Genomic DNA, 27,350 nt, shown 5'->3' with positions numbered 1-27,350 from the left:
ATGCGGAATGTTTTCTGGCCTAAGCATTTCAAAACACTGCACCATAACTACAAAAAATAATCAAGTCCCTCATTCTTACACAGAAATTAAAGAGAGTATCCCCATGCTTAACATGGAAACAATAGCAAATTTGCAGATTTTATTTGTGTCAAAATAGACAGTGGGGCTCTGTGCAGCATTTAAGGCACAGGAAAATCCACTCCCATCTCCAAGAAACTTGGCCCAACTTCCATAGATCCATTTCTGAATACACTCACCTAACGGCAAGAAAATCTTCATATACGTTTCTTACAAGCCGAGACCTGGTGGCTGGCTGCGCACAGCTGCCTGCAGCAGCACCAAGTAAGAGTGTGGCTTTACTACATGTTCAAAGCTGCATCATGAATGGAGGCTGCATGAACATGAAAACAACCAAGACCCATCCGTGTGCCTGTCACATCTGACATCTCATGGGGCAAACAGGAGACTCGAGTCCTTTGGTCCACTTCTGCCTGCCTCCCTCGCAGTCCTGAGTGTCCTCATGGCAGGGCTGTCAGGTCACATTTGGCAGCATGTCACTGCTGCCATTCTGCAGCTCCCAGAGCAACCAGGCCAGCTGCAGCCAGTCAGTGCATACATGACGTGCTGGATTGCAGTACCTGCTGAATTGCTCCCCAGAGGGAGAAACAATGGGGCTCATGGAGTTGGAGGGGTCAATGCACAAGAACCTTGCCCCACAGCTCCCTTGATGCACAGCCAAACCCCATCCTTTGGCTTGCATTGTAAGCCTCATGCCCTGTGTTCCTATGGGTCTGCTGGAAGATCCTTTCTCTTCAAAAGCCATGAAACCACAACAAATCTGTGTGGGAGCACACTTGTCTATTCTTAACTTTCACACCTTGCAGTTTCCTAGTGTAGCCTGACAGAGAAGCCACCAGATGTGCCCCCTGGGATGTCTTTTCTGCAAGCACCCAGTTTTGATACAAGAATATTTTAGAGCCAAGATTCTGGCAACCAGATTTCTGGCTAAGAATTCAAAGCAAACTTTCTCTTTAATGGCTTGCTACCACTGGTTCCATGCTTGGGTTATTGTTAGTGCAGTCCTGACCTGCTACCATGATGCTACCATCTACTCCATAGTGTTGCAGAGCTGGAGCTCCAGCATGGCCAGAAGCCTTGCAAGGATGCCTCCCTCTGAGTCAGGAGCTTCAATACTCTTCTGTATTACTGCAGCGGGTGGGGAGGGGGGAGAAGTGAGTCACTAGAAATGCTATGGAAGATCAAGAACTACCTGTTATTTAAAGCTACATGCTAGACATTATCTCATTATTTAGGAGGATTATAGCACATTCACTCAGGTATGCTTTTCAACTGCAGCTGCATCTGTACAGGTAAGCTACTCACTGCATCTGTACAGGTAAGCTACTCACCCCAATTCCTCACAGACCTGGAATTTCTTCATTTACATGGTAAAAGGTGGAAATGTTAAGAGGAGGGATGTACAAAAGAATAGGTGGGAATATTTTGGGCTGGATATAAAATGGATACAGTTGTTTATGAAGTCAGTGTTGTTTTTATAACCAAAAGGATCATGACCCTGCATGCTTTTATTAAGGCAGCAGTAGAAAGATTCAGGTGTGTGACTGAATTTTAGGGCCAGGGGCTAGCTTTAGATGGCCTAAATCTGGCACTCAGTGTGATAGCAAGAGAGTTTGCCACAGGGAAGAGTAGGCTGCTGATACACTGCTCTGTCTTAGAAGCGACCAGATGCCAGTGTGATGGTTGTGGGGACTTGTTATGATCTCCCAAGCACCCTTGTCCCTGAAGACTGCAGATTAAATTCAGCTTTGCTCCCTGTCCCTCTCACACTCCTCTTCCCCTTGCACCAGGGTTCCAGAGCAGGGGTAAGGTTCTCCATAAAACAGCCAGAGCACCTTTTGGGAATCTCCAGAAGACAACACCAAGCAAACCTGGCAGACCAGGGGATCCAGCCCCATACAGCCCAGGCTGGCTCACATCACCTCACCTCACCATGGCCTCACCAACCCCAGCAGGGTTCAGCTAACAAAGCGAAAACACAATGGGAGCCATGGACACAGCTCTGTGACCCGCCGACACAGCCCCTGGAGTAGGCACCATGAATACAGAACAGAACAACAGAACTCTCTTCTATGCTCCCTAAGGGCAAGCTTGTCCACAAGCAGTCCTCCAGGTGAGGCTGGCACAGGTAAAGCCATGCAGTTAGCACCTAAAACCCATCAAAGGGAGAATAGATGCATGGCCTACTTCCCTGCTCTTTTTCCTAGAGCAACCCAACCAGCTGGTCGCTGCTTCTGCCCACCAGAATTGTGACTTCTGCTACTGCTGCCCAAGGAAGCATGCAGGGGGAAGAGTTAATGGTTATGGAGAAATGTAGCCTCATCCAGTGGCAGCTGGGCCCTGAAAAGAAATAAGGCCTGTGGAGGAAGTTCATTCCCATGATCAGATCAGATGGTGGGAATGATGAGGAGAGAAACACACACAGAATCACAGAATCGTTAGGGTTGGGAAGGACCTTAAGATCATCCAGTTCCAGCTGCCCTGTCACAGGCAGGAACACCTCACACTAAACCATGTCACCCAAGGCTCTGTCCAACCTGACCTTGAACACCACCGGGGATGGAGCATTCACAACTTCCATGGGCAACCCATTCCAGTGCCTCACTGCCCTCACAGTAAAGAATTTCTTCCTTATATCCAATCTAAACTTCCCCTGTTTAAGTTTTAACCCATTACCCCTTGTCCTATCACTACAGTCCCTAATGAAAAGTCCCTCTCCAGCATCCTTATAGCCCCCCTTCAGATACTGGAAGGCTGCTATGAGGACTCCATCTTCCTCTTGTTCTTACTGTCTATTCCTTTCTCCTATTCTTTCACATCACTTCAAGATGCACTGTCCTCTCCTACGCTCTCAAGCCACCTCCTCAAGTTTACTACCCTGGCAGAACTGACTTTTCCACTTCTCTGCAGAGAAGCCATGAAGCGCCACCTCAGCTGCATACAAACACAAATGACCCATTTAGGATTGAATCCCAAGTAAAGCAAGAAATGGATCACTGAAACTGTAACACAGCACCTAACTCCTCACAAAAACCTCCAGGGAACAGCAACACAGGCTCCATGAGATGTTGTGGAACAAGGATAAACACATCTCAAGGACACTCTAATCCAGAGGAACATGGTAGACTACATTGCAAGGAAGGGTCAAACTGGGGCCAGCGTGTGTCAACAGTGAGGAACAGTAAAGATCCAAAGTTTTTACATACTTCTATTGGCCATGTACATGCTCACTCACGTGCAGAGCACACTCCTTTCACATTGCACAGAATTTCCAGGAAATGGGATGTATTTCCTCAAATTGTATGCTGCCCTCCTTATAAGGAAGAACTGCTGGGAGCACTCATCCTTCCATGACTCTGACACTAACGGTGTTGATGCCATAGGACAAGGCAGGACCGGAGAGTCTGAACAAATGTGAGATATATGGGGTCAGTCCTAGGAGGGCATACACTGTACCCTCACCCCAACCACAGCTTGGTGAGCATTCTGACCTGTCAACGTTTCCATTTCGTTCATCTGTGTGAGGACACTTTCGCTTTGTCTCGGGGGGGGTGACAAAGATTTGTGCTTTCACATAGCACTGAAATGTCTCAACACTATCCTTAAGCAAGAAAACACTGGAGTGTGCTGAAAGCAGACAGAGAAAGGGCTTGGTGGGGTGGGAAGGACAAGTACAAGCAGAAACACTAACACAAAAGCAGTGGAGATTTTGAGCGAAATAGGAGCGAAAGCACTAAAGGAAGGAGTATAGAACTTGTCTGCCTTCAGGGCTTCCTGACACCATGGTGTCTGGTGCCTGGCTTTCAAAGCAAGGCAACTTCCTAATAGCAAATATCTGCTGTGCCTGTTTCTAGACAGGTACCCATTACAAATCTTGGTATTAGTGTTCTGAAGTGGAAACTATTAAGCCCCTGAAGTGGGACTGAGAGCAGCTGGGTGGACATCTGACAGCCAGCCAAGGTCAAGAGACCACAGCTCCATAGAGGTGTTAAAAATTGATGCAAACTAGGGCTGAAACTTTCCCTGTGAGCATGCGTCGTAAGGTTAACATCCTTGTTACAATCACACAAAGGGTCACTTGAGTCTCCACAATTGCCTCAAACCAAGATTACTAGGCTCAAAGTATAAAAGTTACTCTGTATATGTGATAGGGGAAACAACTGAGGCAGTCTCCTGAGCTGCAACATCAAAAGGACATTGTCTGTGTGCCTGCAATCAAGACACTGTACTTTCCCTAAAAATTGTGTCTGAATGTGACTTTCACCACTCACAAAGATCACACAAAATCATGAAAGCCTTCTGCACTGAAGCTATAACAGAATGAATGGATTGTATTCAGCACCGTAAGTCGTCCTTTCATTTTTCACATGCTGCTTCCAACAGCAGCAACAGAGCTCTTGCAGAAGCTACTTCAAGCCTTGTGTTTACAAACAATTATGCTCAAGTTAGTAGTGCTGCATGCTTTTAGCTGAGTTTGGATTCAAAGGAAGTCAAGACATGTATAAACATAAGACATATTGCTCCAGGAAACATTAATGGAATAAAAAGGGTACAGGTTTTTCCCTGTGGGATGCTGTGTGCCTCAGCCCATCCTGTGGAGCAAGGTGCGCCCTGACAGTCCCATGCACCCCAGTACCCCCCAGGCTTGCCATAAACCAGAACCCAGGCATGGACTTGCATCAACATGGTGGGATCATAAAGAGGTCGTGGTTACGTTTAAGGTCATGTGTGGGTCTAACACAGCACTTCCCCATTTGACATAAACCATTTCAGTATCAAAATGAACTCGTAGCACCTGTGCTAAGCTCCTATTTAGTGTACCAGGTATTCACTGAACTTTCTTGAAGAAATATTTGCAAGCACTGTAATTGTTCCTCATGCCCTGGAGACTTTTTAAGTACCCCACCCATTACAAAATTATTGCAATGCCATATAAAAACCTGTTATGACATTGTTCAGGTCAGAATTCTGTTGTTTCCTGTAACTGAGGTCTCCCCCTTAAAAAACAGGATAAAAAAGATAGTTACCTGAATCATATAAGTGTTCAAAACCAATGCTAAAAATCAGGCCCTTAGAGAAAAAGAGTAATTATAGAAAGACTTCAAAAATGTAACTGAGTGGTATTAAGATAACAGGGTCAGATCACAGAAGGTATAAACTGAACTATGAAATTAGGACATGTGAAGACAGCTGTCAAAACCCCCACACTTCTATCAACTTCAGCAAAACCCCATCATTACCAGGTTTGGCTGCAAGTCCCTAGCTGTCCCAACTCTCCTGATACTATGTCAGTCAAAATTAATTTCTTAAGCAGCTTTTTTAAACTCAAAAGCTCTGCACAAAGAATTAGTCTGAATCAAGCACACTGGAACTTCTGTGGTCTAATAGACTGACTGACCACTAAACCACAATGCACTCATTTCTCCGCCTTTTGATATGCACTGTTTACACAGAGCTATCAATCTAGTCCATACAGCATTACTTATCAAGCAGTGACTCAGTAAGGCTGTAAAACATATGATTAAAGCTGCAAATCAGGAAAGCCTTCATCTTCAAGAAGGACATTTAATCATACGTTTAAGTGTTCCTGTGTATCAAAGCCTGAATATTTTGCTTTACTGCAATGGGACTACTAACAAGTTAAACGAGTACTTGAGATTTTCTGAAATTGTGGTGTCAAAAAAAGGCAACCAGATCCGTGAATAGAGAGTCTAATCTTAAATACATTTTTAATATATTCAGAATTAATGTATTACATCTGCGCCTTAATACAGCAAGCAGTTGATTACATGCATGTACAAGGAAAACCCATTTCTGGATTATCATAATATGTTACCAAGACTAAGTATTATAGAGAATAAACATATTTCAATATCTGTTCTCTTTGAGCAGGGCTTAAGAAAAGTCAGATATATAACATTTCATGTCAGTTTTCTGCACTGTAGAATTTTTATTTTAAGAAAACTTGTTTAAAAACCAAGCAGCCTAGGTAAACGTGCTGCCCGTACATGAGAACACACCGAAGGCAATTCCTCTCACCTGCTTTCATGAGAATGCCTGGAAAAAAAGAAAGAGCCCTCCAGCTGCTGTTCAAGAAGCACCGGTTGTATGAAGTATTTTCATACCACATTAGCAACCAAAAAAAAATACTTACAGATAAAAACACAAAGACTGAAAAAGAAATAATGCAGCCTCTTACTAAACTGAAATGCATAATCACAATACGGTCTTCATCTCCTTTCAATAATGACAGGAGCCACACAATGACTAACTTCATTGAATCCTGAAGACAGGAGTAAGCATGGTATGAGGTCAGACCATCACATCGCAAAAGCCACCACACTGGCTCAGTTCTGCTAGAACTGTACTTGAGCTAGGACACACCAAAGTTCAGGATACAGCTCTGTCAAAACTGGCAGGCTGGAAAGGCATAGCTCCCACCACTAGACCTATTGGACATGAGCCCTGGGCAGTGGGTATCGAGTTTGGGATGACCCAGATGTATCGAACTTGCTATACCTGAGCAGCGTGACAATGCCAGCCACAGGCAGTGGGCTATGTTGATGCATCTGGTCTCACAGAAGGTCAGGAGCAGGATTCCCCTGAAGATTTATATTCAGCCCGGCAAACACAGAGCTAAAGGAAGCTGATCATCACAAAATGCAGTGACACAGCAAAGTGCAGTCAGATAACAGAACTTGCATGTTTTGGCATCAAACATTTCCAAGTATTTCCAAAACACACTGAAAAAAAAAACAAGTAGTAAAATTATACCAAGGGGAATTGTTAGTATTGGTTGCCAGATCTAAGATTAAACTCTCAAGCTTATATAAATACCATCCCCTATTCTCAGTGACACTATGCAACATCTGTTAATGCTAAACTACAAGGAATTTCCCCCAAAACTAGTTTGGTGCACTTTACTTTTAACTTCCTGTTGACAAGAGGTAATATACCACTGTTAAATAAAAACATAGTCTTCATAACTTTAATGCCAAAAGCAAATGATAGTTCTTCCTTTCCAACCACATGAAGGCTTTTCATAACTGTAGCATTTACTAATTAAAAAGGCTTTAGGAGGAGCTTTCAGAAGGTCAAATGAGTTATCTTGGCTAGCTGTCTCAGCTGAAACAGGAAGTCAGATGTAACAATTTGCCTTTGACACAGAAAAAAAAAAAAGTTTATTTTTGTTAATCAAATAACAAAACCTTGGGATATGTTAACTCCTTGAGATGGAATGTTTATAGCTTAGACACGGGTGTGTTCAGAAGATAGTTGTGACACTGGCCTGTTCTAACATCAAGGATTTTTAGAAGACATTTGTAAACAAGCATTGTTCAAGTGAAAGCAATGGGACTTTTACAGAGGGACCAACTTCATCTGTTTGTTCATATATGTACTGTTCTTCTAACAAGAAACTAACGGGGCTGTCAGGCTCCTCTGGCTGGAGATGGCTCCTTTTTCAGAGTAGCAAAGCTGCGTCTGGAGCAAGCAGCGTCCTGACTGCAAGGGAAGCAGGTCAAGGCAAGTGGAGACATGACACAAAACCAGGCCTCGAAAAGGACAGCAAGAAACTTCCTAGGGCCAAGAGAAGCGTGAAGAGTTTGCCAGAAACCAAAGAACAACTCAGCTGACCGAAACAGTGAAATTGATCCTCCACTGAATTCTGCAAAAGCACCATGTACCAGATAAATTTACTTACCACCTACTGAAAAAAAAAAGTGCATATTTAGGTGTTTAGTTTTGCAAGCGATGATCTGAACACTGTTTTTTCAGTGCTTGCAATAAGACGATGCCTTTAACATTGCTTTGATTTCATCTTGTCAGGCTGAGGAAACCGCAAACTTGCAAGATTATGGTCCAACAGTCTACTGACTACAAGCATCAAAACCACGCAACTTTATATTTACATCAACAGGAATCAAAGAATAAGTTAATTTTCTTTTATAACAATTTTTGTGTGACTGCTCAGTAAGACTATTAAGTATAATTTTTTACTTTGCCCCTATCTAATCTTTCAGTCAAATATGCTGTCCATTTTTACAGAATAAACATGCTGCTCAAGGCAACCAAGATAAACAGGTACTACATTGAGAAGTGCCCTTGATCCAATACAACTCAATGATTTAGAAAGTGGTCACTTTCAAGTTTTAGCTACAGTGACATTCAGTGAATCAAACACCGGGAATCAAAACTGAAGATTAGACCTTGGGGAAGTCTCTATCACAAACATAAGCATTTTTTATTATGAAAGCAACATAAATTTAATTTTCCATTAAGAAAACAACACTGACTATACTGGAGGTTGTTAAGAAATAATATAGTCATTAAGAAGAAGGGTTTGGACCCAGATAGGAACAGATCGTTTTGAAACTAAACACATGCACTTACTGAAGGAACTATTACTGTTTCCCACAACAGTTACTAAACTAATCAGAGTGTAACCCTAAACCACCTCTCTGCTAGCTCCTGAATGAACCCTATCAAAGTCACCTGCAGCTGGAGATGACGAAAGGACAGAGCACTGAACTAGTCCCAACTCTGGCCAGAACTGCAGAGGCAAAAGAGGGAAATAAACACCAGCAGCAATCTGCTGACTGAGTTTCTCTCTGCTTTCCTCTTAATATCCACATTTGCTCTCCCTCTGTTCCAGCCCTCGGATGGGAAGAGCAATGAGACCAGCATGCTGGGAGACAGCTCCTGGGAGGAGTTCTGCTGCAGGTGATTCCTTCCACATTGCCTGCTGCCCCAGTGTGAAGAAGCCCCATGGTGCCCGCCCCATCAATCAAGTGTGAATATGGAACATCTCTAACCTCTGGTAGGCTTCACATACACTCCATTTAACAGAAGTTGCAAACTATGCTAGAATAACAATAATAGCTTCAATTACAGTTAGTTTTACACTCTTGACTAAATTTAGCACCGACATATTTTTAAATCACCTATATATTCCCACTTTTATAAATTAACATTTTTAACAGAGCATGATATGTTTTGCTCTGCATCTTATTAACTATGTAAGACAGAAATGTAATTTTCTTAAACTTGAGAAAAAAAGCTTTGCAGCAGCTCAGACAAGGACCATCATGCATGCAATGCACGTCCATCATGCGATGAGATATTATCTCATTGCTGCCCTGCCCTCTCCCACCTAACTTTCTGTATCCATCTTCTGTCTCCATGTTTCAGGCTTTAAGCACTCACAGAAGATTTTTGCCTGTACAGTGTTAAGCACAGGGAACACAGTTATTTTCTCAAAGGCTCAATGCAACAACTTAGAAATCCAGATGATACTACAAAACGTATAATAAACCAGAAGTGTACATCAAATGCAGTTAGAGCTTTGCATTTATCATTCCCTCACTTGAGTTCCAAATTTCAACCTCTATTGCAGAATTAATTTCAAAGGAGAACAGCAACCTGTAAACATACAAGATTGCAGACTCAAGTGCCTTAATATCTGTTAACAACTGGCTAGTCTCTACATGATCTTACCCATGAAGTCAAAGCCCTGCCAATGGCAGTGTTTCCAATAGCTCCAATGGACCTGCTTTATGTGTGCAAAGACAAGCAACTAGGAGCAGACGAAGAAAGGTGTCCCACCTCTCAAACACTCAGTAAAATGAGTATGTAGAACACAGCACTGAAGGAACTCATAGACTTACTATACTAGAGTGAGCCAATCTTACAAAAAGCTTCTAAAGATATCTTTCTGCTAGCTGGTCTGTTAATAATGACCTTGGCAACTAATGCCCCTCAGACAGGCATTCTGTCCTCATTCTTAAGGAATTACAAAAAAGGACCTACGTCCAGAATTCTCTACTCCTTCTCTACTCCTCTCCCCACAACTGCATGTTTCCTTTGTTTGTTGGACTATGCTCCCAAAATGTGGGAAGCTAAGTCAACAACAGGTTTGAAACCAGTCAAGCCACGTACACTGCTTGGGTATTTGCAATAAAAACATTGACCAATCCAAAAAACACATGTCCTTAGAGTAGAATCAGCTTAATTATATATATATGTGGCTTTCACTCTACTCCAGGCAAAGGGCATGACTGCATTTCCCACAAATCCTCCCTAGAGGGCTGCGATAGAGATTCCCCACCACTGAACCCATTAGTGCAACTGTGAACAGGTCAGGAAGGTGCAAGGTCCTCTCCGTTGTGCAAAATTTCAGCAAGCAAGTTATTGCTGGCCTTGTGGATGTTATCTTAGCCCTATAACGGGTAAACCCTATTAGGAAGAGTTCCAGGACCAGTGGTTATTGGAGTGTTTGCTGCTGTGAAAAATCTTTAAGAGCGTGCAATACTAAACAGCCCACAGGATCAGCTAGTTTTCCCCACTGACTACATAGAATCATAGAATGGCTAGGGTTGGAAGGGAAGAACATCTAGTTCCAACCCACCTTCTTTTTTTGAAGGGGGAAAAAACAGCTTGCTTTCCTTCATCATCTCACCACCTCCACCCATCAGAATGCTTCCAAAATTAAGCACAAAGCAGAACACATGAATTTTCCCATCTACAGCTCAGATATAACCAGTGTCAGCCTGCACATCACAGCTTCTACTTAATCTTGGAATTTTCTTTGCATGCAAGTGATTAGCTTATATACTAGCTGTCAAGAGATGTGTTTTACCTTCTATGTATACAGGGGTTTGGAGCATGCAATTTTGAATGATTGGCAGCTATATATACATAAGCAAGGAATTCACCCCTAAGCCGCAGCAACATATAGTACATAAAAGCATAAGTAGAGGTAGTCTTGAAAGACCTGTTTCAGTCCCTGAACACAGAGATACAGCTCTTCCATTGCAATGTTTTTCCTTTCTGTAAGCATAGAGCTCATAAACGTTTTCAGATCTGCACATTTACTCCTTTACAGTCTGAAAATACAATACCTTGTATAACCAAACATGAATATCAAAGCTTCAGTCAGACACCCAGACAGCGTCCACTCTGAGCAATGACTCATGTCTTATACTTTCCCTCCTCTCCTCATCATTACAACAAAGTGAAAGGTAGAAAAACAACAGTCACAAACACTGGCATTCTCAATTAAAGGGGAAGAAACATGAGAATGACAGTAAAAGTATAAAGTAATTCTGTACTCTGTCTCCTAGTCAGCATCTCAGATCTCTCTTTCAGACCAAAAGCATGTAGAGAAACTCTCCATGACTCTTGTGTCTACAAAAAGCTCTAGCATACAGGTAGCTCCATGCAGGGGACGTGTTCTAGCATGCACAAACGCACACACACACGCTGGACTTTTCCACAGTAACATCCTGGTTATAGTTTTCATGAACAGCATATCTTGGCTTCACTATCATCACTGGTAACAGTTCCAGACTAACACCAAAAAAATACACCTTATCAAGTCCCAGTTCTGGTAGTCCCACCCTGACTCAGCCAATTGCCCTTATTTACAGTCTCTGAAGTCTGTCAGGCAGGTACTGAACTTCTCATTAGGTTTTATATAAACATAATTTAAACAAGGAGTCCCTTGTCTACAGAATGTCCAGGACTGCCTTACTTCAGAAAGGCTATCCATTCCGTAGCAGGAGCCAGATTCACATATCCCAAATCCCTGTGCCTGGTGCTGGTGGGCTTTGGGACTCCAGAGATACCAACTCACTAAGAAACACAAGGCCCAAGGATGCCCACAGGTCCCGTAGTCTAGTAGCCCAAACACCACTGAAGTTAAAACCATACCTGCAGTCACCAAGGACTTTCAAAGAATCAGGCAAACTGATGTCATTTCCAATTACAGATTATGGATTTTCCCTTGGAGGCTGATCAGATTCCCCTAGAAATACAGTAGAAAACCACCCAGGTTTTGGGCAACCCACAACATTTTTTCTTTATTGTAATAGAGTAAGAGGAACCAGAAATGGGGAACATATATGTCATTGTGTGCAAGTATCAACACATCCAAAGAGACCTATGAAACTGCATCAACAAAATGGTTTTTATATACCTACATTTTTAAACTGAAAGTATGTTTTCAATGCAGTTACCCTAGTCATGCCCTCAAGAAATCTCTACTTGGCACTTCTGCTCCTTCCTGGAAGCCTAGGAGCTGGAAAAGTCCCTCTTTTGTAGGAAGTGAAGGATGAGGTCTTTTGTAATTTGAGATACTTTTTTTTTTTTTATGAGTGTTTTAGTATCTGCTGGCACTTTATGAGTGTAATGCCCACTCAGTTCCCACTAAGCCGAAACCAGTTACGAGAGACACAGAGGAAGATTACTGAACACTATTTTCTTACTGATCAGCACAAAGTTATTTGGCTCAAGCATCTCTGTAAATATTTGTCCAAGACTAAGTAAATTTGCAGTGTACAATGGCCCTCCAACCTGTACTTCTATCAAGTGAGAAGTCTCATAGTCCAGCACTGGATTCCAGCTGTGCTTCTGCAGAAATACAGAATGCTAGGGGCTGAGCTTAGTAACACTGCTGTCCTTCTCTCTGGATCTGTTCTTTTTCATTTTGTTCAGTGTTCCATTTCACAAACAAAAAGAAGATTAATTCTGAGATGGAATGAATGTAAGGTTATTCCTGGCTGTTGGGTAATGAAGAGAATTTGTGAAGTGCATTACAAAGGGCTAGGCTTTGGCATGGGGAAGCCACAGGGAGAGGAGGCATGCAGAGGAAGATCTAGATCCAGAACAGATCCAGAACCATTTTAAGCCTCCTGAAGCTGAAGGCAATGTCTGCTTTGGCATGTGCAAAGAGGTTCAATGGACTCAGTTCACAGCAACACTGGCAGCCTGCCACAGTATTCTGTTCATGTATGCCTGTGACATCCATGGACCCAGAGCTGTAATTATGGTCTCAGATGTCACAGTACTACTAGCCCAAGAGATATTTATGGATCCAATACATACAATCTATAGACACTGTATAGTTTCAGACACATCCAAGAAAACTCCCCACTCAAGAATAGGGACAGCAAGTCTGTAGCAGGTTTTTTGAGCTACTTATCAAAGAAGTACACTCCACCGGGTCTCACCACTAAAAGTCACTGAAAGGTCTGGACAGGGTGGATTGCAAGCACAGGGCTCAGACTCATACCACAGATACTATCAGAGGCATACTAATGAACTGGGAACCACAGTAAGTATTAGTGCTACTTGTTTTCCTGTGAAGCGACTTGCTGCTTCTCACAGTTCCATTTTAAATTTAAGATGATAATAAGGACAAATACATACTTTCCTTCTCCACCAGAAGGGAAAGGCCAAATAACCACATGCACACTATTTATTTCTACAAAGCTTATGAAGCATCTAGAGAACATAGTGTAATCCAAGAACCTAGCTAGAGAGAAACAACTCCATATTGTTTGCTATTTATGTTATTAACTTTTGCTCCAACATATACCTCCACACACATAAAACCACCAAAATGTCACCATTTGTGGGAAATACCATGACTGTGCAGGAGTTCAGCATGGGGAACAGAAACTATACCAGGTTGCCAAATGCTATTCCTACATGAAGTGTTCGGAGGTTTCCATGTCCTTGTATAAGCAGACAGCACTTTTGTAATAAATACCCCCCCCCCGGACAGTAAGACACGTGGGAGAAAAGGAGTCTGATTCTCATCATAACTGGCTTGGCTCTGGAATAGCTCTAGTTTATTTTGAAGGAGTACCTCCCACTTCACCACAGCTTTAGGCACTCTGCAAACACATGCTTCTCCATCCATTACTTTTGGCATCATAACTGCAGCCATCCCTTTATCAATGTGCTGTAGTTTTTTCAAACCTAGCTTATGTTCACTGAGGGAAGAGTTTAAGCCACCTTCATGCTATCACAAGAACCCCTACACCCATTGAAGTTCAGGCATAGGCAAATCCCAAACAGGACCAGAATCAGGTCAATATATACATTTTGGAAAATATTTAAGGACAGGATTCTGAAACTTCCACTTCCATAACTATTGGTACTCCAAACCCAGTGCTTGCCCTTAACCAAGAACACTTGCCCTTCAGGCTGAGGGTAGCCAAACATATCATGTTGCTGTGCCTGCACACAGTCAGGGGAAAGCTGCATGAGGGTATTTCAGTCACGGCCTGTATCTCTGCTGAAATTTACTTCTTAAAAGCATTCAGTGTCTATTTACCAAGAGGATGGGAAGTCACCTTGCAATGCTTTCTTAACTACACTCATCCTAAGTAATTTACTACTTACTTATGATAAAAGTTACAATAAAACTGAAAAAGACAAGGCATTAGATATGACACTCATAAATATTTTTCTCTGAATTAAAATATATTGCTGTAAACAGTTAGGAAGCAGGGTGCCTTTGCATTACAGAAAATACAGAGCTTTATAATAAACTATACTGAAACATCTTCGTTACTGAACCAGCGTTGTATTGAGACAGCCTTACTCTGAGAGAGCAGTGCAAACATGCCAGTAAATGCAGTTTTCTGTTCTTAGGGTAAAAAAGTGTAAATATGTAAACTAGAAAACAAATGTACTATATATTTAGTATGTGCTTATATAACCACGTAACCCTCAACCCTGAGCAGATTAGACCTGCACATTAACACTAATATTACAGATCAGCATATTTTTCCTTCCTGATAGCAGCTGTACAAAATCGTGGCAGAAGAAATGCCTTTAAATCAGGAGTAAATCTCTGCATTTCAAACTAGGGCTCTCTCCAGCTTAATCAGATGTGTTTTCAGTGTGAACAGAGTTCTTGTATTCAAACTAAAACAGCTAGAGTACTGACAGTATGCCATCTTAGCAACTGCTTTCCACAAAGATATGTCCTAATACTGCAACATCTCCAAACACTTTACACAGATATTTCTTTACAAGTTACACTGACAAAAGTAACCTCATCCTTTTGGGAAGTACCTGATGTCTATTTCTTTTTCTGTGCCTTTAACAGTCAAGCCTCCAAGATTTCCTTTTGCCTCAGCTCTAAGCACCACACAGTTCAATTTTAGCCAAATGAAAAATAACATTTATTTTAGCTCTTTAATCACTCTACTTCTTACCTTTTTTTCTAACTAAGCCTTTCCTTCCATTAGAAGCAAAAGCTGGCTTTCTGTTGTATGCAGGGTAACCTTTGCTTTTAAGGAAAAAAAATCAGGACGCTGTATTCCGACTTACCTTGAAAGGAGAGTGGCATTCACTGCCAGCTGTGTGACTTTTCAGTAGCTGCACTCAGACTCCAGCGTTCCAAAGAACCACGATGTCACAAACCCCTAAAGCTCGCAACCAGGAGCAGAGGCAGATTGCTCTCGCACGCCCTTCCTCTTCACCCGGTATCTGACAGCTGTACACTTTTTAGGACTGCAGCAGGACTTGTCTCCCAGCCCCTTTGCCACTCCTGATAAATCATTCCCTCCCTGCTACTAAAAGCATGCTGCTATTATATCTTAAAAGCACGTCACAGCTTGTATGCAGTAGCTGTGGGAAAGCTGCATTTATTTATACAGGAAGCTTGAGTACAGCACTTCCTACTTCCCATCCGAGTCTCAATTCAACTGCAGGTGATTACTTAAACCCTGTCAGCTTCCAGCCAATGCATACCCTACGTTCTTATTTGGGTATCTGTAATGCTTTTAATCGGAACTGCCACCTGAGCCCTCACATGATAAAACTGAAAGAGACAAGGCATTAGATGCCACACTCACAAAAACCCTCCCAATTGCCATTTAACCTGTTTTAGGATAGCAGTTTGTATAGCTGCTGCTCTGTCAGCAGATGATGTCTGAAACACTGCTGGCTTCTGCTTATCCACACATGTGAAAAATGTTATCTAAAAGAACACCAACTTCTTCACATTGGAGGGGAAGGCAGCAAAAATCCTAAACTGACAAGTGAAGCACCGGTGTAATTTCAAATGTGAGTGCTTAATGATGATGGTGCTCACCTTATTCTGCCAATAGGTAGGCTTCTGTGCAAGTGGGGCTGGAAATGCTGCAGTTCTGCACCCCAACCCTATGGGTGTGATCCACACCAGCCAAGCAGCCCAAGAAGGTACTACTGTGCCACGTGACACATGAGTCCTCAAGAACTTTTCCTGCTGTAGGAAATGTACCACACCCACAGATAAGAAGTGCAGACACATCGGAGTGCAGGGGGTGCAGAAAAACAGAGGCAGAAACAAGTATAGATGCTAATCTGCAATTTTCTCTCCATGATGAAATAAGTTTACTTTGTGCAATTATGGCTGGCATTTTGCCTTCAGGACTTTTCTGTGAAGACCGATGTACAGGCATTTCTTCCAACATGTACAGAAGCTCACAGCTGAGCTTTTAGTTATTTTCAGACAATTATACTGCACCAGATTAATTTAAGGAAGAAAGCTCATGCAACTTTAATTCAGCCTCCTTGCAACTACGCATTACAGCTTTGCTTCAGTTATCATCACATACTCTTTCCCCTCAGAGTACGTAAAAACTTTTATCAATCTATTTGGCATTGGGTGTTATATTTAATTTTCTATCTGGAGAGGGAGGGAGTAATCACCAGAAAAAATACAGCCATTCCAACATGTGGAATTATATTGATCCCAACAGTGTTCATCAATAGGATTAGGCAACCTAGAGCCATGTCACAGATATTGCCTCTTGAGCTAGTAGAGCATTTCCCAGTAGGAGCAGACTTTCTTTCATCCTCAGCAGTGACCAATCCTAGACAGTACTCAAGAAACACATGGGGCTCAGAGCTATATTTTAGGCCTCAGAGCAGTAGTGAAAATGTTGAATTCTGTCTCAAACTTGACAATTAGAAAAGCAGTCTCCTTCAGTGGTCAGATTTTTACCCTCCATCTTCTGTTCTAGTATGAAATACCTTAAGCCTCTCTCATGGTCTTTTCACCACCTCTCCTCTCTTCTCCCTCCCTCTGTTCCAGTTACTATATTTTCTTCCTGCAGCTGCTACCTTTGCTACCCTGCCTCCATCACACAGGTACTTGGTAGGCCACAGATGAAGCACTGCAAGAAAAATCTTCCTGCTCTCAGCTCCTGTGCTCAACACCACAGCACTTGAACAGCAAAAGGACAATTAACTCAAGGATGAGATTGGTGAGACAGGAACGATACAGGAAATCAAGTCATTCTTGCAGATGTAGGGAAAATGGCAGTGCAGTAGGTCCAGAAGCAGAGCAGGGCAGCTGCCAGTAGCAAAGTAGCAAAAGTAGCATCTGGTTTGGTATTTACTCCTTGCTGGCACAATAAAACAAAAACAAGCCTCACTGCAGTAGCCTCCACCAGTCAAGAGAAATAACTGCAAATAAAGGCTAATCATCTTTCCTTCAGATAAATGATGAGGCCAGCTTGTATCTAGGGGAGCTGTTCTTTTGAATTAAGGAAACTAGATTAGACCATTAAAATGCAGATAAATTACGGAAACTTCAGCTGCAAACATCACAAGATATTTTTACTCCGTTTTCTACTACGTATCTCTATGCATAGAAGTTATAATGTGAGTGCACAAATGTGGAAAACTGCTTACAGCAAAATATCCCTTAAACATCACAAAATCGGTGAGAAACATTGTGAATGTTTCTCAAGACATCTAATTTTCTGCAAAATGTTAGTATGTGCTCATTCCAAACACTCCACTTCTAGGGTATCAAGCTGCAGTCCCCAGATTTACATGCAGAAGCACTTACTGACGCTCCGTGGACAGCTGGCTATTCCCCTTCTTCCGTTTTCACTTCTGTATTTGCCCCTGCTTCTGTGCTTATCCAGGATCTCTGCAGCAAAGATGAGCTGAAGGTGATGTGGCACTATGCAAGAGCTCAGGCTATAAGGACTTGAGATGATCAATACTGATGACTTTTTCCACTGCCATTACCAAAGGTGTGAGCTGGACTCTTATGAGTTCTTCTGTCAAAACTGATTTCTCTTCCAGCCTAGGTACTGCACAGTTTCACAGAAGCACATCTTCTTCTTAGCAAGCTAATTTAGTGAAGTGTTATGAGTCATGCTAAAATTGCTACCCAGCTCAAATCCCTGAATCTCTTAACAGAGATTGATTGATTTCCTCTTTCAGCCAACAAAGAAATAAAACACAAGTTCACAAAGTCATACAGTGCCAGTCAAGGCACAAGCTAAGCCCTCCCCATTTGCTTTCTTCTTCAGTAACAATGATACAAAGCACAAAACTGAGAGGGTCCAATTAAATTTTTGGACACTCTTAACTGATGCTTTTATAACTGCAAGGCTGGCAGGATGGATATGCCTCTGAGCTGACAGATGCCAAAATACAGTACCAGTGTGAATTTTTAGTGGAGCTACTAGCCAGTAGAAGAATAAAGGTTGTCATAGTTAATAACTAACATTGCTGTGTCATCCTTGCAGCTACTTGAAATACTTACAAAATGACTAAGCCAATTTGGCATTAACTAAAATTACTAATTAATTTATGATGTAGGTGGTTAAAAAAGTAATACCATGACCAGTGAAAAGCCCTCTCATATCCCACAAACAGAATACCATTAACAGCAAGTGAAAACACTGAGTTAGTGTATAACTAGCAAGCAGTTTCACTGTAATTCTACAGAAAGAAGTAGGATTAACTTGTGAGGAAAACCAAGGAAATTTTCACTACCTCGATTCACCATTTTCAACTCATAAAAAGCAAATATCTTTAAAAATAACTGCTACCCATAGGCATAAAATAAAATCAGGTTTTGTAACAAGCTTTCTAAAACCAGAGCCTAACTAAGAAAATCATGGTTTTATCCACTTCACATGCAAATCATCCATTTTCCTATGGGAAAAAATAGAGTGTATATGTAGAAAGATGGTTTCACAGGAAAAGTAGATACTAATGTGTAACATAACCAATGCTGAAAACAAAACAGGAAGGGGTTTTGCACAGTGGATATACATGTATTATCCGAAGTTGCAAGCATGACACCCCTGATGTCAGGGCTAAGAACAGTTTACTTTAATGGGAACTATTTTAAAGGGGGATTACACCATCAAAAGTCATTTGTGCTACCTTCGTAAATCTAATGTTTTAAAAAAGGAATCTCTACTAATGGATGTATTTATATAATCAGGCAACACAAGAAACCAGATGTCAGTGCAAAAAATATAGACCTATGTAATATTTACATGCAGCAAGCTTTACTCAAAACAGCTACAAGAAAATCAGGATGACATCTTTTCCTGTTTAAATAACGCTACTGTTCTACAATTCTGACTTGATATGCAAGTCATTCACTGACAAACCAGGCCTGAAATCTTCATTATTCCCTTCAGATAAAACATAGTAAAACTTTATTATAAGGTGTTTTGCACTGGAATGAAATAAATCAAGTTAAATGATTTTGAAAGAATAGTAGGTGCAAATCCAAGAGCTTTTTATTTTACAGTAAAAAAGTGAGTGGGATGGCACACTGTCTACTGAACATTTATAATCATTATGATCTCAAAACACGTGGATTTGTCTCAGACACAAAGAGAAATGGTAGGTGACTTACACTCATCCTGCTCTATGAAAAGGCAAAATGCAATACTCATTAAAATTTGTTAGCAGTCCGTCTCCAAACAAAACATGATCGTATGGCTTCCATAAAGCCCTCTTTCTTCTCTATAGATACTTTTTCCTGTGTTTATACTTTGAAGCACTTCCTGACATACTGGAAACTAGCTTTTGGTATTTGATCCATATGGAACAGTGCTAGAGGAAAAATCCATACAGCCTCACCAGAAAACAATGAGAAGACAGCCTGCTACCTGAGTGGGTAAGTTTGGGGTGCTCAGAAATCTCAGCTTAAAGATCAAGGCTAGTGGCTTTTACTGTACATTACTGGAGTTCCAGTGCAGCTTGTTTGCTGGTGGCAGAGATCCTGTTGCCACCCCGTGCAAGCGGGTCCAGCTCCCCAGCTGGACAGCACACAGAGTTTCACCCTGACCAGCACCACCTCATGAAATGCTGGAAAAAAAATAAAACAAAACCAGCTTTCCTAGTTCTCACATTCCTGTGTAGCACATACAGATGTGGAGTTGCTTAGGTCTTCTGAGGATCAGTTAACAAGTGAGAATTTCTAGCTGCAAAAGATTACTTTCTAGAGTAGCATCTAGGGTACCATATTACGTACATATGAAATAAGTGACACTGAAGATGTCCTCTTCTCCAGCTCTCTTTTAAATTAGGCATACATTTTTTAACAAGAGTATAGAAAAACTGCAAAAGAAAAACTTAAGTTTGGCTACATGAATTTCTTTTCTTTTAACTGTGCTTACAACCAGCTTCAGCATATGGCACAGGCTTTCAATTATGCACAGATTATTTTTTTTCCTGTTTGCCCAAAGTGACATCATCTGTTGACTTATAACCAGTGCTTTGGTAACGTACCTAGAATTGCAGTAATTCCAGACATCAGAATCACCATCAGTTGAGAAAGTGAGAGGGCAAAACCATCCTGGCAGCCAACACAGGAAGCTTCCTCTGTAAGAAAGGAGGTCACCAACCTGTCTTTGTCATGAGGAAAAAATGTGCACACTGTTTTCACTTCTCCATTTCTACCGCTCCTTCTGTCCTGTCCCAAGCTCTTAACAGCCCTTTTCTGGAAATACTAAGAGACAGCTTTATTCCTTCCAACCCAAGCCAGTCTCTTTAAGTCACAGTTTTGCCTTAGCTTCATGAGACTCTATCTAGCTTGTAAGACAGAAGGAGGGGAGGGGGATGTTATAAAACACATTTCAGCCCAGACTTTTTTGGTTTAACTATACCTCTGGAGTCAGTGATGCACAGATCAGAGATGAGACAGAGCTGAGGCACCTAATTTTATGGCTATAAAAGCCAACAACAGGACTTCCAGAGACATGTGACAGGCAGGATCAAGGTGTGGAGCTAAAGCATAACCTCCATTCATCTCTTTTCTTTAGTATTCAGGTGTGACACAGACTTATGCTTTGACTAATTTAGTGTGAGGAATTGTTTCCAAGTTGAGAGGGGTTACTCCAGTGGTTATGCATGGAAATGCTGGAACTTAAACACACCCATGTAAGAAAGCCAAGAACCTGTCCCTCTCTCCCAGCATCCCTCTCTTACTCCATTCCCCTCCTCTTTATAATCTCCTTTCTCTATCTTGGTTTACATTTCACGCACTTTTGGTGAGACCAGACGTTAAAAGGTTTGTCCAGATCTACTTTTCCCCCTACAGAATTTAATTATGCTGTTAGATAATCCCAGCTAGTAAGAGTTTTTAAGGATTTCAGCCTCTCAGTGCACCATAGTAGGACTGTTTGAGCAAGCCTATCCCTGCTGTTTCAAGCTGGCCACCTTTGCAGTGACAGCATCCAACAAGGACACAGTACAGCTTCCCAGATGAGAAGCAGCAACATCTTAAACTCATGCAACTGTTTGTTGGCAGCCATGGTGTTACAGCTGTATAAACAAAATCCAGGATCACTCCAGATGTGAGTCCCTTGTTAGGACAGAACTTTTTTACCCTCCTTTGCTTAGAGCAAAAAAAAACCAGCAATTACAATAACCCCCTTGGAACAGCATCACCACCACCTAGCAAGTGGTTGCTAAATTCAACAATTCCAAAATTAGCATACTGAGAACTCAAAAACAAACGGATTGATTGCTTGCTGCAAGTGATGTAAGGATTCATTCAGTCACACTGAAATAATTTGGCTGGTTTTATCTTCGTGTTGTTTATTTTTGTGTCTGTTAACATTCAAGTGCCAGGTAAGTTTATCAAAAAGATGCTTTTTACCTAGTAACTTTTTAAAAGTCTCTTGTAAAACTAGTTATACTTATTTGGGCAGAGACAATCTCTAGGAATAGAAACATGAGTTTTACGAAACTGGACAGGGGCAGAAGGGCAAAAGGCATACCAGAACCTTTGCTTTTCCAAACACAGATAAAATCCAAGCAAATAGTGTTTTCTGCTTCACTGCCATCTGCGGTCATTGAAGAAATGGTAAGTGAACTCATCTTTTTGTTAAGCAGGACTTAATCTGTAAGAATCCATGGGCTTCACTTAACTCCCCTATACTTGTCAGGAAGAAATATAAACATTCGGGCATATCCTCCAACCTTTTATTTTAAACATACATATGTATTTCCTGGGATATGACAAAACAAACTAGTTAGGAGCAAAATCTATCATAAATTTATTCCCACAGAGAATCACTTTGGATGATATAAACAAAGTTTTGAAGCGTGAACTCAGAATCTGTATAGATTCCACAAGTTCTATTTTTCTCTGACCACAGTATATGAATGCAACGTGAAAAAAAAACATGCTCAATGAACTCTATCAGTAAATAACAAAATTTCTCCTATATGATTGCAATTTACAGATCTGGAGAAAAAGCAATTTCCCAGCTCACAGGGACTGGAAGTGCTGCTTTGTAGAAGAAGAAAAAGAGGCTTTAGTAAAGAGTAGAAACAAATGGCCTGTTTGCATGGATAAAGCAATAAAGTCTTGACATCTCCCTTACTTCCCATATGACCAAACTTGTCAGCTCCCGCCTGCAAGAGGCAGATGGGAAGAAACTTCCAGAATCTTGAAGTCTACCAAGGAGGTATAAGAGAACATGAAGTTTAAGGAAGAACAGGGGCCAAAGGCAGGAAAAACATTTGACTCTCTTGAATGTCAAATTAACAGCATGAAGAGACTGAGCATTACACTCTCCTGTCTCTCTCCCTGCTTTTTGTTCATGTGTGGAGTACATCTGCTATAATGAAAAAAAGGCAAGTGAAAGGGAGGAAAAATCACACACACAGAATATTTCTAACATTTCATGAAAAACATACAAAAAAGGAAAAGTTATTTCAATTTTGCTAATTTAGTTTCTCCTTTCTAAAACCAGCTTTTAAAATAACCTTTTAGCTTTGCATAACTTCAAGGCTTTCTGAGAAACATAACAGAGAAGGTGAGAAACAGCATTTCCCAGTAGCCTCGTAGAGATCAAACTCAGCGACAGAAGCAGACATGTAGCATCTCCAGCATCCCTTCTGGTGACCACAAATGTCTCTCCAGTCTCTGAGTGTCCCAAGGAGCAAGCTGCCACAGGCTTCAGCTGTGAAAGCAACAGGAAGCACCTTTCTGGGCCGATGAAACTGGAACAAATATGCTGCTTCCTACTGAGCAAAGCTCAGAGAGATTATCCAGCACAACTTGGTAAGAACCACGTTCTTCACCTAAGATTCTTTTGAAATACAGTCATCATCAAAATATGCCACAGAAACTTGTTTACAATAATGGCTTCTTGGTTTTGGGTTAAAATAATTATCAGATTGTGATATATGTAGCACCCAAACTTTGTACATGGAACAGAATTTGGACAGGGGAAAATGATAACTTATTTCCACCATGGTTTTGCTCCTGATCATACTGGTTTAAGGATTTGAAGGGTTTCTGGCAGTTCTGTTTAACTGGTATTTTTAGGAATAGTCATTTCTTCCCTCCCCCACCCCAAAGAAAAATGACAGGAAGCATGAATCAAGACTGTTTAAAAACTAAAATAACAACTTCCTTTGTCCTTATTGATAACATTTTTGGGCTTGTGACCTGAGTGGATATTTGTGTGTGTGTTGACTGTTGGAAATCTTTTCCAGTGACTCACTATTTTGATGCAATTTTTTTACATAAAGCCAACAGTTGATCTTTTGTGTCACTTATTCTGTTCTTGATTAGGAGGGAGAGGAGGGATGTGAAAAACATAGGAAGAGTAAGTAAAATGAATGTTTTACAGGAAATTATATGGATGTTCTGCTGCAGTTAATTTCCAGTAAACACAGCAGAGCATGGCATGAATGGAGATAGTGATAAAGGAAAAATTCCAAGAATCAGCTTTAGCAATTTGATTGTCTGTCCATGAAACATGGAAGTTACTTTAGCTTCCTTCAACTGACAACAAATGCACAATGCATCTTTTGTCATTTAGTGATAACCCAAATGTGCAACACTCCATGTACCATGATGTTTTCAGTATGGATACCATTATGAGCCAAGAGGTCCATCCATTGCTCTGTCCCGACCACCCAAGGTAGACTACTGGCACTGTATCATTGATTAAGATTCCCTCACATTAGAGTGTCCCCAGACTGATGACCAAGATCTCTGCTCTGTACCATCAATTGCCAAACATTATTTTTTCAATTATAAATTGTATAGGAAGATTACAAAATGCTGATGAATTTAAAGCAATGAAGGGTTTGATTGTTGTGTGTTTATAGGCATGTTGCTGAGAAAAAGTCAGTAAGAAAAGTACTTTCCTCATTCAGAAGATATTGTAAACTATGGTTTTTCTCAGGAATGAAGATTTATTAACTAGGCAGATTTTATGCTCCAAACTTGTACATGAAGAAACGGGTGAGTAACAAAGTTGACGAAGCCTTGTTTCTAAGGATTTATGTGCCTTAACACTACCAAAACAATAACCCCCAACACCCTGATACTGTGTACGATGTGCCTCTGGGCAAGGCTCAACGCAGGTTACGACTTGCATTGATCCACATGAGAGTGGTGAGGCACTGGAACAGTAAAATGCCCCATCCATGGAAGTGTTTTGACCTTGGAAAAAGTGCACTAATTTTATCAGCTGGAACACCACAAAGAAAAAACAACCCTTACTCATTTGTGCCCCAGGTGTCTTGTATACTTTTTCATACACTGTAATGTGTCTTGCACTTTCAGGCTAGAGGGATTCAAGAGTAAAGCAGAGAAACATATATGCTCAACAGGGAAATGCAAAGTGAATTACTAGAATGAAAAGTTAGTCAATATTAAAAAAAAATTAGTTTTCTAGTGACCGTCACTAATCTGATGAACTGGATTGTATTTGTTTGGAAGATAATACAATTGACCATTCAAACAATACAAACTGTTGTACATACACATGGCATATGTCAATCTTGCCTTAGCTAAGGTAGAATAGACAAATGCCATACACACTCTAACCACCTGAAAACTAGATGTGAATACAAAATAAATACTCACTCATTGCCTTCAGAGGTGAGATGGGATCATGAGGTGCCACTGATACCTCTCATTTCTGAATCTCTCCCCAAGGTCTTCCTTCCAACTTCTCACCTTCTTCTCTTTAACTTTTCAATGTATGCCATGTATGTCTTGTAATCTCAGCCACACAAAGACTTTGGTAGGCAGTTCTTAAAACCTCCTGATCGGTCATCCCTGTGCTACATGTCTGAAACTGGCTAAATCTACTCTAAATTTCTAAATCTTTTCACCTTTTCTTCCAAATAGTCTCACTCAGCAAAATCCCAAATATCCCACTGTGAATATGACAGTAGTTTATGACTTTTACTATATATAGAAACATAAAACATGCTCCAGTGTGTTTGATCTTGGTTTTGCCTTAAAGGCTTTTGTGTGAAATGTGTTGAACCGACATTTTTGTTAGTATATATAACTTAGTTCCTGTTTTACTGGAAATTCAATATGCATGACCATGGTATTTTTATGCTTGTCATTAATGTGGGCATAGGATTATCATAAGGCTAATCCTTTAGGAAATACCTACTTTATAATTCCTAACTGCTAACATTTCTAGTATTAGAATGAAAGTAATTGTAAGAGGCTGTATTTTGTGGGACTGTGAGCTGAATTAATTAACTAGCCAGGTCCCAATTACATTTTATCTTACAGATTTTCTGCATCCTACTTCAAACTGTAGTCCTGCAGGGCATCACCCAAAACCACAGAAAGCTGCACTGTCAAAAAGAATTCATAGCCTCAGCTGCAATCAGAGGGAACAAGGAACAGTTATTGAAACAACAAAAGAAGAAAAGGCAGGAAAAGTGTGACTGGAAGAAGCTACCTTTGTATACAACTAAATTATTTAGAAAATTTGACATTTCTTCTTCAGTCTCCTTTCTTCCTCATCAAGAAAATAAATAACTGCAATTCTTGACCAATATTAACTAGTCATCACTGTTGGCTAGCCACAGGTGTAAGTCACAGAGGAAGTGAAGAAGCTGAAGGAAGAGAAGATGTTTCCCTTATGAATAATAAGGCAAGGTGCTTTTGTTTTTTTTTTGGGGGAGGGGGCACATAAAGGATCATTAACAACATGAGCAAGGCTGACATCATTGACAGAAGACAAGGGAGCAGCAATGCCCTCTGGAGAACCTGAAATGTAGAGAGAAGAAGCAGCAATCCTCCCTGCTGGCGGGCTCTGGGAGACAGGGCACTTGGCATGAGCTACAGGCCAGTGTAGGAAATGGAACAGCCACAGCTGAAGAGCCACAGTCACCATCACAGGTTGGCCAATGGTAACACCTAATGCCCGAGAAACACTAACAACCAAACCACACATTTCCTTTCACGATTTCCAGAACTGCCCATTTCATCACTTAAAAAAAAAAAAAAAAAAAACTTTTCAAGCACATTTTATGAATTCAGCAGAATGCTTTTCCAGACCCAAAAGCCATCAGTTGAATTCAAGTGTTTTTCAATCACCTTATTTTATTACAAAGCTTTTGTCTATCTGTCTGCCACTGGGGTTGGCAGTGGCAAGAAAGAGAGGCTGCTGATCCCAACTCAGCCCCCTTGCAGAGTCACACAGAGCTGCACCTTTCCTCCAATACAAAGTCCCAAACCCTGCTAACACAATCTGCAAGGGATAAACAACCTGTCTTTGGCTAGACACATTTCTCCTTTTCAAAGTCCATTTAATCCTCATGAATGTTACCTCTATCAAGCCTGCCTTGAGCCAAGTGGCAGAGCACTACCTGGCAGAGCAGCTGAAACCTAACATGTGGAAAAGGGCTATCCACTCTCCTGAAGCTCAGATCTCCTCTTGAGCATTGCCTTGCCATGTTTTAGACTCTGGGAAAGCTTTTTGCCTTTGAGAAGTGTCACAGACTCCAGACCTCCTCCTTCATTTCCACCCCCTCTTTTGAAGTGAGAACAATTTCTCTATTTCCCAGCTCACCCAAACCAAACAAGCTGTCCTCTTACTTCTTTTTTTCAGCCCTTTCCACCCCTACTGACACCATCTACAAGAACACTGGTGCAGTCCATCTGCGTTCTCTGCAGATCTTCGACCTTTTCTGGGACATGCAACATTTGTAGACTGCTCCACAGGAAAACTGCCCCACATTGGATAAAACTACCGTAAAACTAGCAACAGCTGAAAGCAGGATCTAGCCTGAAAGTTAAAAGGCTCACACAGTATGCTATCAACATTTGAAGTACTAGACAACCTTTAGTCCAGTACATATGCTATGTACTGTGACCATACAATTACGTTTTTTGTCTTAGTATCGTGCACAAAACTGATCTGATGGTTGCTAATCAGCTTTTCAAC

General features: G+C 41.2%; 1 protein-coding gene and 1 long non-coding RNA gene across 5 annotated transcripts in view; one reads left to right on the top strand and one right to left on the bottom strand.

Moving 5' to 3' along the window:
- RNF144B (ring finger protein 144B) overlaps window positions 1-27,350 on the bottom strand; it is an 81,318-nt gene that overhangs the window by 31,190 nt on the left and 22,778 nt on the right. Inside the window, exon 1 of one of the 4 annotated variants that reach the window (XM_062618022.1) lies at window positions 15,202-15,930. The exons of the other annotated variants lie outside the window; for them this stretch is intronic. The gene's annotated coding sequence lies outside the window, so the exon portion shown is untranslated. Of the gene's footprint in view, window positions 1-15,201; window positions 15,931-27,350 lie in introns of those variants that run through there. 4 annotated transcript variants of the gene reach the window in all.
- LOC134163099 (uncharacterized) lies at window positions 2,118-9,408 on the top strand. Its single transcript, XR_009964571.1, has 3 exons — window positions 2,118-2,191; window positions 8,732-8,896; window positions 9,268-9,408. It is a non-coding gene; the product is annotated as an uncharacterized LOC134163099 (long non-coding RNA).

The sequence above is a fragment of the Pezoporus occidentalis genome, unplaced genomic scaffold, assembly GCF_034315485.1.
Source record: "Pezoporus occidentalis ecotype Australia unplaced genomic scaffold, CSIRO_AGI_Poc_V1 ctg2, whole genome shotgun sequence".
Lineage (NCBI taxonomy): Eukaryota > Metazoa > Chordata > Aves > Psittaciformes > Psittacidae > Pezoporus > Pezoporus occidentalis.
This window is presented reverse-complemented; position numbering and strand designations above follow the sequence as displayed.